The following is a 13,984-nucleotide window of genomic DNA, read 5'->3' on the forward strand; positions in this document are numbered from 1 at the left end:
ACATTGTGCTGGAAGTCCTAGCCAGAGCAATTAGGCTAGATAAAGAAATAAAGGGCATCCAGATTGGCAAGGAAGAAGTCAAAGTATCTCTATTTGCAGATGATATGATCTTATACACAGAAAACTCTAAGGAATCCTTCAGAAAACTACTGAAACTAATAGAAGAGTTCAGCAGAGTATTGGGATACAAGATAAACATATAAAAATCAGTTGGATTCCTCTACACCAACAAAGAGAACATTGAAGAGGAAGTCACCAAATCAATGCCATTTACAGTAGCCCCCAAGAAGATGAAATACTTGGGAATAAATCTTACCAGAGATATAAAAGACTTATGCAAAGAAAACTACAGTACACTTCTGCAAGAAACCAAAAGAGACTTACATAAGTGGAAAAACGTACCTTGCACACGGATAGGAAGACTTAACATTATTAAAATGTCTGTTCTACCAAAAATGATTTATACATTTAATGTAATTCTGATCCGAACCCCAAGGACATTCCTTAATGAGACGGAGAAACAAATCACCAATTTCATATGGAAGAGCAAGAGGTCCCAGATAAATAAGGCATTATTGAAAAAGAACAAAGTGGGAGGCCTTACTTTACCTGATTTTAGAAGCTATTATACTGCCACATTAGTCACAACAGCCTGGTACTGGTACAACAACAGATACATGGACCAATGAAACAGAATTGAGAATCCAGAAATAAATCCATCCACATATGAGCAGTTGATATTTGACAAAGGCCCCAAAACACTTAAATGGGGAAAAGACAGTCTTTTTAACAAACGGTGCTGGCATAACTGGATATCCATCTGCAAAAAAATGAAACAAGACCATACCTCACTCCATGCACAAAAACTAACTCAAAATGGATCAAAGACTTAAATAAAAAATCTAAAACAATAAAGATCATGGAAGAAAAAATAGGGACAATGTTAGGAGCCCTAATGCCTGGCATAAACAGTATACAAAACATTACTAACAATGCAGAAGTAAAACTAGATAACTGGGAGCTCCTAAAAATCAAACACCTATGCCCATCCAAAGACTTCACCAAAAGAGTAAAAAGACTACCTACAGACTGGAAAAAAGTTTTTAGCTATGATATTTCTGATCAGCGCCTGATCTCTAAAATGTACATGATACTGCAAAAACTCAACTGCAAAAAGACAAATAACCCAATTAAAAAATGGGCAAAAGATATGAATGGACACTTCACTAAAGAAGACATTCAGGTAGCTAACAGATATATGGGAAACGTTCACGATCATTAGCCATTAGAGAAATGCAGATCAAAACTACAATGAGATTTCATCTCACTCCAACAAGGCTGCCATTAATCCAAAAAACACGAAAGAATAAATGTTGGAGAGGCTGTGGAGAGACTGGAACACTTCTACACTGCTGGTGGGAATGTCAAATGGTACAACCACTTTGGAAATCGATTTGGCGCTTCCTTAAAAAGCTAGAAATAGAACTACCATAGGATCCACCAATCCCACTCCTTGGAATATATCCTAGAGAAATAAGAGCCTTTATACGAACAGATATATGCACACCCATGTTTACTGCAGCACTGTTTACAATAGGAAAAAGTTGGAAGCAACTAAGGTGCCCATCAATGGATGAATGGAAAAATAAATTATGGTATATTCACACGATGGAATACTACACATCGATAAAGAACAGTGAGGAATCTGTGAAACATTTCATAACATGGAGGAATCTGTAAGGCATTATGCTGAGTGAAATTAGTGAGTTGCAAAAGGACAAATATTGTATAAGACCACTATTAAAAGAACTTGAGAAATAGTTTAAACTGAGAACAAAACATTCTTTTGTGGTTAGGAGAGGAGGGAGGGTGGGAGGGTTGGAGTAGGGGATTCACTAATTAGTTGGTAGATAAGAACTACTTTAGGTGAAGGCAAAGACAACACACAACACAGGGGAGGTCAGCACAATTGGACTAAACCAAAAGCAAAGAAGTTTTCTGAATAAACTGAATGCTTCAAAGGCCAGTGTAGCAGGGGCAGGGGCCCAGGGACCATGGTTTCAGGGGACATCTAAGTCAATTGGCATAATAAAATCTATTAAGAAAACATTCTGCATCCCACTTTGAAGAGTGGCATCTGGGGTCTTAAATGCTAGCAAGCAGCCATCTAAGATGCACCAATTGGTCTCAACCTACCTGGATCAAAGGAGAATGAAGAACATCAAGGACACAAGGCGATTATGAGCCCAAGAGACAGAGAGGGCCACATGAACCAGAGACTACATCATCCTGAGACCAGAAGAACTAGATGGTGCCTGGCTACAACTGATGACTGCCCTGACAGGGAACACAACAGAGAACCCCTGAGGGAGCAGGACAGCAGTGGGATGCAGACCCCAAATTCTCATAAGACCAGACTTAATGGTCTGACTGAGACTAGAAGGACCCCGGTGGTCATGGCCCCCAGACCTTCTGTTGGCCCAGGACAGGAATTGTTCCCGAAGCCAACTCTTCAGACATGGATTGGACTGGACAATGGGTTGGAGAGGGATGCTGGTGAGGAGTGAGCTTCTTGGATCAGATGGACACTTGAGACTATGGTGGCATCTCCTGCCTGAAGGGGAGATGAGAGGGTGGAGGGGGTTAGAATCTGGCGAAAAGGACACGAAAAGAGAAAAGAGAGAGTGGAGGGAGAGAGCAGGCTGTCTCATTAGGGGGAGAGTAATTGGGAGTGTGTAGCAAGGCGTATATGGGTTTTTGTGTGAGAGACTGACTTGATTTGTAAACTTTCGCTTAAAGCACGATAAAAATTATTTTAAAAATTAAAAAAAAACAAACAAACATGTCTCTTTGAAATTGTTTGAAACTCTCCTACCGAAACGCACACATTTTCAGCAGCATTTCATATCTCAGAGTAACATAGCTTTCCAGGACAGGGCAAAAAGATTACAATAATTTCATTGCAGGGAATTCAGTCTGAAAAATAAAAGCTATCATACAACTCTTACCTAAGGGGTTATCTCCAGGAGCATCTTAATTTTCCTGAGCCATTCATGGTGTGACAGAAAACAGCTTGACTCCCTCTTATATACCAGTTCCACACAAATCAAAACACAAACCCCACATCTCAATGCAAGAAAAAACAAATAACTGAGAGGCATTAAATTAAAAAAAAAAAAAAAAGGAAAAAGGAAGGAAAGCAGTGGGCTTATATTTAAAGGGAATGAGGAAAAAAGAAAAAAGAAATACCCTGGTCGTACTGGAAGCCCTACACTGATTTCTACAACATGACTTTGCCTAAATCATGCTGTCATCTTGGGTCCTGTAAATCTTCAGTTCATAGAGGTGTTCTAGGAGTGAAAAGAGATGCGAGGTAGTAATGCTCATTGGGAACAAAAATTAAGGGATCATCAAGGATGTGATTTTTAGTATTTAAGTGAGTTTATACGGTAATGCCCTCTAAAACTGCTTCTTAAAAACAGCACACTTGGTTGGTTGAGCATGTAAAGAAACTAGAACCCTCATACCCTGGGCATGGAAATGTATAATGGTACAGCCACTTTGGAAAATAATTTGGAAGCTTCTTGAAAAGTTAAACATACACTGTCCACACGACCAGCTATTCCACTCCTAATCGTCATTTTAGGTACTTATACTCAAGAGAAATAAAAGCATACGTCCATAAAAAGTCCTATACACAAATGTTAACTGCAGTTTTATGTATAATAGCCAAAAACTAGAAACAATGCAAATGGCCATCAACAGGTGAAAAGACTGTGGTAATGTACAAATTGTGTTGCATCCATCCAATGAAACGCTACTCAGCAATAAAAAGGAATGAATTATTGATACATACAACAAAATGAATGAATCTCAAAACCATTATGCTGAGTGAAAGACGCCAGACAAAAAAGGGTACATGTGGTATGATTCCATTTATATAAAATTCAATAAAAAGCAACTCATCTAAAGTGACAGATCAATGACTGCGCAAGAAACAGAAAGGGAATAGAGAGGAGCTAAAGGAAACTTTGAGGATGATGGATATGTTCATGGAGATGGTTTCATGGGTGTATATGTGTATCAAAACTACTCAAATTGCACACCTTAAATATGTGCCGTATTTGTATGTCAATTATACCTCAATAAAACAGTTTTTAAAAAATAGCATACTATTGAGGAAGGATAGGTATGAATTTCAGTGGCTAAGCCACAGATTAGAAAAGGAAACTCTGTAATTCTAATTTGGGCTTCACACAAAAGCACTGTACTATATTCTGGGAGCATTGTTGGCTCCCCTTGATGCCTGCATGGAGGGCCTCAGTCATGGGTCAACCACATAAAAGACTCATCTTGGTAATTATTTGCTCCCAGCACTAAACCTAGCTCACTGAACTTAAAAATCTTTCTTCTATTTCAAGGGTTACTTAGAACACTAGGTCCTGTAGGGTTTATGAAAAGATTAAAATATTTAGGACTCATATTCAATGAAAGCTCTTCTCATCCACTTCAGCTATTTCAAAAGCAAATGGTCCCTTTGCTCATACGTGATGCTCTAGGGGTCTGCAAACTATGACCCGGGGGCCAAATTTGCCCTCTTATGTGTTTTTGTGTGGCTCACAAACTAAGAATAGTTTTCACATTTTTAAATGGTTGAAATAAAATGAAAAGAAGAACATCTCGTGACGTGGAAAAATTATTTAAAATTTGAAATAATTTACATATTGTTTTTGGCCGCTTTTACTCTATGATGGCAAGATTGAGTAATTGCCCTGAAAGCCTAAAATATTTACTATTTGGTCCTTTAAAGAAAAGGTTTACCTACCCTGTTCTAGGTCCTTAATTTTTCTTATATGGGGTCAAGGGGATAAGAGTCATCTCAGGTTTTGAAGTTAACTTACAAAGTAGTAAGTTAAAAAAATCAGCATGAAAACACTATTTGCATTAAAAAATAATTCTCCCCCCAAAAAAGATTATTAAGAGTTCAAAGTTTAGCATAAAATGACATTCCAAACACTGAACTTGTTATTAAAAAAAAAAAAAAAAGTTACATGTATAACCCAGGCCTGATAAGCAATACTATTATTTCAGATACAGGTTCCCAACTGGTGTCCTACACTCAAACAGAATAATGAATAAAAAAAGAAAGGATGTGGGGTCTGGGAGAAGACGGATGGCACAGTTCTTTGAGTTTGCTTCTTTATTAGTTTTTACCAGCATTCCTTTGCCTCTTTACAAAACTCAATCTACATATTACCCCTGACCCAAAAGGCCACATGTCCCCATTAACTTCTGGGAATCATTGCACCAGCCATTCTGATCATCTGCTTTGAGGAAATGACTTACTGATGTTACTGTTATACATAAAGAGGCGGCCAGTGGCACACAGATATCCAGACTCATACACTCAAAGCCCAAAGTTGAAGGCAGAGAGCTACTACAAGAACCTAGCTCTCTTTTACACAGCCCCTACCCACCAAGCAAGCCTCTAACTTTACCCCAGGCAGTGAAGCAGAGGGAATCAAAAGGCCAGGCAAATAACCTGATAGAAGAATCACCATGGTTTGCCAGAAGCACTGTGGATAAAGGCCACATAGGTTTACTTAAAACTTATAGAGAATCCATAACTTCAGGGTCTGTACCTAGAACTTCACAGGGTCCAGCCAAAGCAGAACCAAGCCAAATCACTGAGAATATGTCCATCATTACAATCTTAGTCCAAGTCCTATATGCCTTATGTTTTGTTCTTCTCAGCACATCTCCCTCATTCTTCTCTCACTGCAGACCAACTTCTATTTCCCCGTTCACATATTTCCAGGGTTTACATCTCCCCTGTTTCAGACACAATCAAGCTAGGTGTAGAAATCATCCTCCCAGTTTCCAGATGCCCAGGAGACAGGTCAAGTTCACAGGTCCCAGTGTAATTGTAAATGTAGTGCAGAGGACTGCCCAGAAAATGAGGGGGAGACTTGGACAGACAATACTTTAAGTATCCGTATTATGTGCCAAAGGAATGCTGGTAAAAACTAATAAAGTTTGGGAGAGTAATCTATATAAATTTAAGCAGAAAGACAGTAATCTGCCTCCAAAGACAAATCTAATAAGGCCTAACAAGTCTAACAGTATGGGGCATTCTCAACATTTGATGTCAACTTTTATTAAAAACCTAGGTCCCCTGCCAAACTACAGGAGAAACTGGTGTTCTTTCTTAGGGTTCCTTTTGCTTCACTCTTTTTGTTTAGACACCGGAGAGCTATCTATACTTTTTGGTCCCAGCTTCCGCCTGCCTATTCCATCTACAGCACTCAACACACACACCACCACCACCCACCATTCAGAAATCACCACCACTACTGGGAAAAAAACCCTATAGGAAAAAAATAAAAGTTAGATGTTCATTTTCCCAGGTGGGACTTCTCTCCTGTTTACCCAGCAACAATCAATGACACCATTTAAAAATGTGTTACACAACACAACAGAGCGTCTTAAAAATGCAGCCAGAGTCAGTCCTTTAATTCTCAGTATCTTACATCTGACCCTTATTAGATTTATTTTGGAGAGGGATGGGCAACCGATGCGATAGCATCACCTCTTACATTTAAAGGCATCTTAGCATTTACAAAACCTTTTCGAACATCTTGTCTCATATGAAGTGATCTTTAACATTCCAGCAAGGGAACTAACTACCTTGTACAGATCAAAAACATAAGGCTCAAAGCAATTAGGTGTCAAGCTCAAGCTAACACATTAGGTAGTGGAATGAGATCAGGGATCCAGGTCACTTTTCAAGTCCAGGGCACTTTATTGTTTTGCTTCATTTTGTTTTTTAAATAATGGCCTAAGTTACTGACCAGTTAACATGTGGCCTTGGGCCAATAACAAATTGGGTCAGAGGATCCTGCACAGACATGACTTGGCCAACAGTTAGCTAATTAAGAGAACTTAGCAATGATCGCATTATTAAACCATTTCGGCAGAACAGGTTTAGTGCTCCCCTGTATCCTAGGGCTCTCTCTCTGCCACTCTTCCCTCCTCCCCTCCCACAGCAGGCCTTTCCCCAGAGCTCAGCCCTCTGCTCTCCTTTCTTTAAACTCTGCCCTGGAGACTCTCATCAGCTCTCATGGACTCAACCACCTACTCAACAAATATGACTTCTCAAGAGTCTCCTCAGTCTGGCAATTCAGATTTGCTATCATCTGCCCAAATGAAACTATATCTAAACATTATCTTCTCACCCCTAGAACTCATTTTCTTCAGAAAAACATACCATAAATGTTCATATACATTATCTTACCCTCACATTAAGTTTGGGAGGTAAAGAAGGCGGCGCTATCCTTCCCATTTAGTAGGTGAGGCATGTAAGGCATGCCACTCAACCTCTGAGCCCATTTCTATCAGGGCACCACTCCCTAAACACTCGACCCCCAAATCAAAACCCGGCTACATACTTAAACATGTTATCAACATCGATGAACCTTGAAAACATTATGTTAAGTGAAAGAATCCAGTTACAAAAGACCACATATTGTATGATTCCATTTTTATGAAATGCCCCAAATCAGCAAACCCAAAGAGACAAAAAGTAGATTAATGGTTGCCTAGAACTGAGGGGAAGAGATTGGGGGTGACTGCTAATGGGTACAGGTTTCTTTTGGGCGTGAAGAAAATGTTTTAAAATAGTTGTACAATCTTGTGCCAAAACTAGAACTATTGAATAGCAGCACACTTTAAATAGATGAAATCTATGGCATATGAATTATATCTCAATAAAGCTGAAAAATAACTTCTATAATTATATGTAATATCTTATTCAAAAAAAAGATATGTCTGCTGAAACAGAATTTGTATTAAAGTAGAATAAAATAAAGTGGAATGGATGAGGGGAAAAAAACAAAACAACTCAGCTACATCTTAGATTCCTCTCTGCCCACTTCCTTTACAATCTCTCTCCCACACCAAATTCTGTCACTTTTGTATCCAACAGTGCTTCCATCTTAATCCAATCTTTCCAATTAGACACAGTGGCTGCAACAATGGGCTCAAAAATAAGGATTTGGAGAATGGTGCAGGACCAGGCAGTGTTTCTGTTGTACACAGGGTTGCTATGAATTGGAACCAACTCAAGGGCACCTAACAACAATCTTTGCAAGTCTGGGTCACTGAGACTACTTTTTCCCCTCCCTACCAAATCTCCAGTCTTTTCTCTATTTAAATCATCCTACACAAAGACGTCAAAATTCATCTTCCACAAAGCACCATTTTCCTGCTAAAACTCTATAGTGATTTCTCCTAGAGTAGCCAATGATATTAATACCTAACTCAGCATAGAATATGAAGAGGTCCTTAAGAGTCTAACTGAAACACCTTTTCCCACATCATCTAGAGGCCTTATCCAATCACGAGTTGTCTGATCAACTCTCCCTGGAAGGAGACACAAAGTCTCCCTTAATTTATTAAAGATCATGAGCTCCTTGGAATAACGGTTCACCCAGATTGCTCTCCCTCTCACACACACACACACATTCCTCCTCCACCACCACCACCATCCCCAGAAATCCCATCTTCCTGCTTATGAGAAATCCTTCTGAATATACTACCTTCATCAATTTCCCTAACCATGCCAAATAATAATGTCGTTTCTCTCAACATCTAGCATTAATGACTCACTTGGTACTTAACAAGAGAAGACAATCTTGCATCAGTTTCTCAGTCAGCGTCAAAAGGCAGCTAAGGCAGCTAGATGATGTTATGTCCTCTGTATCCTCCCTCCCTCCACTAGGCCTAGCACGCTGTTATACACAAAGTCCTCCTCAGTTTATTAAAGACCATGAGCTCCCTGGAATGATGGTTCACCCAGTTAATATTTAATTCAGCACCCCAGAAGCTGTTGGCAAAACAAACTTTTTTAGTTTGGGGAGTGGTTTTTTTTTTTTTTTTTTTTTTAACGAAACCAAACTTATTTGGTCTGGCCTTAATAACCAAAACCAAATCAAAGCCATTGCCATCAAGTCGAATTCAATTCATAGCGACCCTGTAATTTTTTTTTCTTTTTTTTTTAACCTCCCATTAATAAATCTTTGGTTATCTGGGATCTAGTTTTAACTAGGTTCTACAGCAGTTCCAAACACTGAGTTTAAGGAAAAAAATGTTATCTAAGACAAACCACCTTGGAGGAGCCAAAGATGTTACCCAATGGTATCTCAATTGGTTAGTGATAACAGAAAGACAGAAATATTAACATTGATTGATGTTATATATAAAGGCCAGGGAGCCCTGGTGGCACAGTGGTTAAGAGTTCAACTGCTAACTGAAAGGTCAGCAGTTCGAACCCACCAGCCCCTCCTTGAAAACCTTATGGTGCAGTTCTACTCTGTCCTATAGGGTCGGTATGAGTCAGAATTGACTCGACAACATTGGGTTTGGTTTAGTTTTCATTATAAAGGCCAGACCTTTTCTCAAAGATGAGAATACAGGGGAGAAGCAACGGGTACCAAAGTGATGAAAGAAGAAGGGAAGCAACAATTAGAAACAGGGAAGTTAGCAGTAGAAGTAGCAGGACCATAGGATCGGTGAGCATTTGACAGAGTTGACAGGGATGAAGAAACAAAAATCAGACCATCTTTGCAACCTGGAGGGAAACAGGCATAGTAACTCTGCTTACAAAAGCCCCTGAACACCAGCAAGCAAGTTCCTTTCCTGGCATCAGGGCCCTGCAGTATCTTTCAAGGTGGAGACTGGGCCTTTTGACTCCAACAGGCTCTAATGCAGGGAACCAGAGGCAAATTAACTCTTTGCTTTAAGCTTTTTCAAAGAAAGCCTGAATGGTAGAGAACACTTATGTGTTTAAGCTCTGTTTTCTTGAATTTAGCTACTGCAATGATAACACACCAAAGTACTTCCTTCATATCTCTAGAATGTGTTTTTTACACTGAAATCAAAACAAATTATTAAACTGTGTTAGCTTTCTAAATCTGATTAATGTGATTCTCAAGGACTCCCACAAACTGTTTGCCATTTATTACACTTGCTAATTAGGAGCTGTAAGGTCTTTATCTTCCCCAACCTACAGTCACATGCTCAGGACTGAGCTTTGCTAAAAGCAGGACTCCTGGCTAATACCGTTAATGAGTTTAACACTGCCAAAATGTCAATGGTTTTTCATTTGGTCAGAAAGGGCCTAATTTATCTAGTTCAGCTGCCCTCGGTAATTTTCATTGAAATGTCAGAGCAGCAATCAGGAGAAACAAATGGCAATAAAGATGATTACTAAAAGGGTAGCAAAGAACACCCCACTGACAGACTGCTTTTATTTTTCCTCCACCACTGCAAGATTTAGTTCAGAGATAAGGCTAAAGAGTACACAGAGTTCAGCACCAAAGAGGAACCACATAGTTGGTCTCAAGAACAATTCCAGTTTTGTAATTTTGAAACATGTACAATAGAAGCAGCTTAACTGGAAGCCTCCCAAAAGAAAAAAGAGCATGAAGAAATATTTCAGGGGAAGAGATGGGAAGAGCTGTGCTGTTTAACATACTTTGCTTCCATTCAGAACAGATCCCAGGATGCTACGAAAAGCACACCTGAGGGGGAGATGCCTCTAGATTGTTTTTATCATTTTTGCACTTAAAAAATTTGCTTACAACTTATTCAAGGCAAAATAAATCTCAAGATTCCTTCTTTAGCAATTCCAATTTATCCTTTTTTAAATAAGCATACATAGTAACAAGCATAATATTTCCAAGAGTCAGTAATGGGTAGATCATCGGTGCCAGGATGTCCGAACTTAGTAGCCAAGCACTTAAGCTAATTGCAACAGAACAGGGGAGAGAGCCAGTGCATGTCTGTGGATTTTGGTGTCTGGATTCAGCCTTTCACAGACAGAATTCCAAAGTTTACCATGGGCACACATCAAATTCATCCAAATTATTATGAAAAAGAATTACAAATAAAAATAAGTAAAGCACTCAACCTAGTCCCCAAAGTCTGACTTCATATAGAATAAAATGGTAATACATTCCAGGCTCCCAAGATATCAATATTATCCTCTTTGCCCCCACCCATCCTCTCTCTGACTCCTTTTACCCCACATAACGAGACATAGAGTTTTCCATGTTTTCTGATGCAAGGCTCATTTGAACTTTTCAGTTTACTGGGTGAAGTAGAGAAGATGGTAACAAGGTCCCTGCTTAGAAATTTGAGAAATGGAAATTTCAATACCAAATTACATGTGATTTAAGTCCCTAACTTCCATGCATGTTACCTCCTGAATAACTCAGTTCGTCTTTGCTATTTTAATCAAAGGGTTTTTGATTACTACCAATATGGGAGTTAAGAAAAAGCCTTAGAAAGATGATTATTTCACTTTACCTCTTAAATTTCCCTGCAAAAAAAATAAGCAAATACACAAATTAAAAAGTTGGCATATATGGGCTTAATCCAATCTCTCCTTGAGGAAAATTAACACTTTGCTACCCAGGCTAAAAAATCTGATTCATTTAATTTTCTATCAATCTAGCTTAACCAGTTTAATCAAGACACTGATTGATAGAGTATTACTTAAAATTGGAACCTTAAATGATCAAGTATGTTTCCTTTAAGATAATGAAAGGAAATATTTTTATCTAAAAGGCCTTTGTTTACAACATTTCTTGCCTGGAATAACCAGAATGATGTCATGCTGCTGACTTGGCTGCTATGGATTCCTATGGCCATAAGAAATGTCTTGGTTTTCCTTGACTTGGTTTCTCCATCGTTATTAACAATGGCATAGCTGTTACCTTTTCTACCAATTACCCAGATCATTGGATTCACAATTCGGTATATAAGGGCTAAACACTGTGTACACAGTGATGGTCCCCAGGCTCAAGTCTTAAAAAGAAGACACACAAAACCCACAGAACGAGACTTAGCTTATTAAAAGAAACACAAAACAAAACAAAAACAAAAGGTTTCTTGTGATTGATTAGCCTTGCTTTAGCAAAGAATTTCCTAAAGTTAGAACTGTTGGTTATCAACATCAGAAATAGGGTGACCACCAGCCTGGTTTGCTCAAGATTACTGCAGTTTTGAAGTCCTTGAGCAGAGCAAACGGTTAAAGCAATTGGCTGCTAACCAGAAGGTTGAAGGTGTACCCCCACCCAGAGTGTCTCCGAAGAAAGCCCTGGTGATCCACTTCTGAAAAACTCAGTCACGGAAAGACCAGTGGAGCACAGATGGGGTGGACACACGTGGGGTTGCCACGAATTAGAGCTGACTCGATGGCAACTGGTTTATTTGGATTTTAGCACGGAAAATCTTGGGCAAACCTAGTTGATTGTCTTAAGAGAAGCTCAAATGAGTAACATATTTGCATAATCAAAAATGACCGATCGACTTAACCAATATAAGTACTTCAAACTCAATTCTTTAGAGTAAAAATTGGCTCTTGATTACATTAACATGTCTATGTTTTATCTTTTCTTGAATTTCTAGTTGCACCAAAGGGAAATAAGACGTGGTTAGTGTAGTTACCCGAGAATCTGCCACTTACTGCGTGACTTTCGGCAAGTTGCCTAGCCTCTCTGCCTCAAGGTCTTCATTAAGATTGGCACACAGTAAGCAGTCAAATGTGAGCTGGTATTATCTTTAATACTGTAAGCCTAGTGGTATGGCTATTGTTATCCTGGCAATTTTTATAAATACCACCTATCGACCATACACACACTGTGGTTGATGGGCGGTAAATATATACTTTTTTTCTTTTTTTTCACCCAGAGGACCTGTAAGTACAACCAGGTTAATATGTTCTCCCTTTACCTTGCTAGATCTGCATAAAAAATAAAGAAGCAATTTAATTTTCTTCTTCCATTTAAGATTGGGTTTTACTATGTTTATTTTAGCATAATCAAATGATAGAAAACTCTTTTAATGACAAAGTATTGCTTTCTCAGAAATTCCTAATTACCAGGATGTATTTGTCCACGTTAGGATATATGTTCCCTTTTCTAACAGCTAACCTAGGAATAGAAATAAGCTTATCAGAATTCTAGCAACATCAGTAACAAAACATAATTAGCTCCTTGGAATTTATGAGTCTATTCTTTGAACAAAATACAGTAATTATTCTTTTAAAAATGAATACGATAACACATAGATTGCAAGGAAACAGCACTTCAGTGAATGAATTATGGGACATTACTCTCCTATCATATCTGACTGGGTTCCTTTTAGTTTGTTGTCCTTCATTCATTTGAATTTTCAATCTCAAGCTAATAAAACCATTGACCGTCAAGTGGGTAGGCAGCACAGAATCACAAAAATGTAATAATGTTGATGAGGTGGCTGCTGACTCTTGGGGCTGCTAACAACAGGGAGTATAGAAACGGGGCAAGAAATAGGTTAAAGAATTAGTTTTGTCACCAATGTAAAAACATTAATGAACCAAGGAGAGAGTACTATTAATCCCATGGTAACAGAAAGGAAAATAAAGAACCTCTTAATTTACCATACTGATCAGAATGGTCCCTGAGGGGACTAAGAGGGATGTTGGACAAAATTTTGGAGTGGAAAAAAGGAAAGAAGCATTTTCTCCAAAGCAGGAAATTGATTTATGACCAATTACTGAATCAACGTATAGATCCTACAAATAGCAGGAATAACATGAATGTGGTTTTTCTTTCCCCTTCTGGTAAAGTTCTATTATCAGCTACAGCACATTATATAAGGGGATCAGAGGTCCGTGACTTGTTCTGGATTTTCTAAAGGAAAGTGCAATAGATGAGCAATGAGATCTTAGGGAAGTTAACAAAAAACTGGGAATCAGGATTCTGTGCTCTATTCTGAGTCATGCCTTCAACATGCAGGGTCTTTCTTAACTGGGTATTCCTTGATTTTCCAGCATTGTATTAGATATTACCCCCACGCATAGGTCAGTTTGTCGTACTTTGGTGGCTTGCATGTTGCTGTGATGCTGGAAGCTATACTACTGGTATTTCAAGTACCAGCA

At 38.7% G+C, this 13,984-nt stretch overlaps 1 protein-coding gene across 2 annotated transcripts in view; it reads right to left on the reverse strand.

The window, feature by feature from the left end:
• Positions 1 to 13,984, reverse strand: part of MCC (MCC regulator of WNT signaling pathway) — a 535,647-nt gene that overhangs the window by 296,275 nt on the left and 225,388 nt on the right. The gene's annotated exons all lie outside the window — the stretch shown is intronic.

This window comes from Elephas maximus, chromosome 2 (genome assembly GCF_024166365.1).
Source record: "Elephas maximus indicus isolate mEleMax1 chromosome 2, mEleMax1 primary haplotype, whole genome shotgun sequence".
NCBI lineage: Eukaryota > Metazoa > Chordata > Mammalia > Proboscidea > Elephantidae > Elephas > Elephas maximus.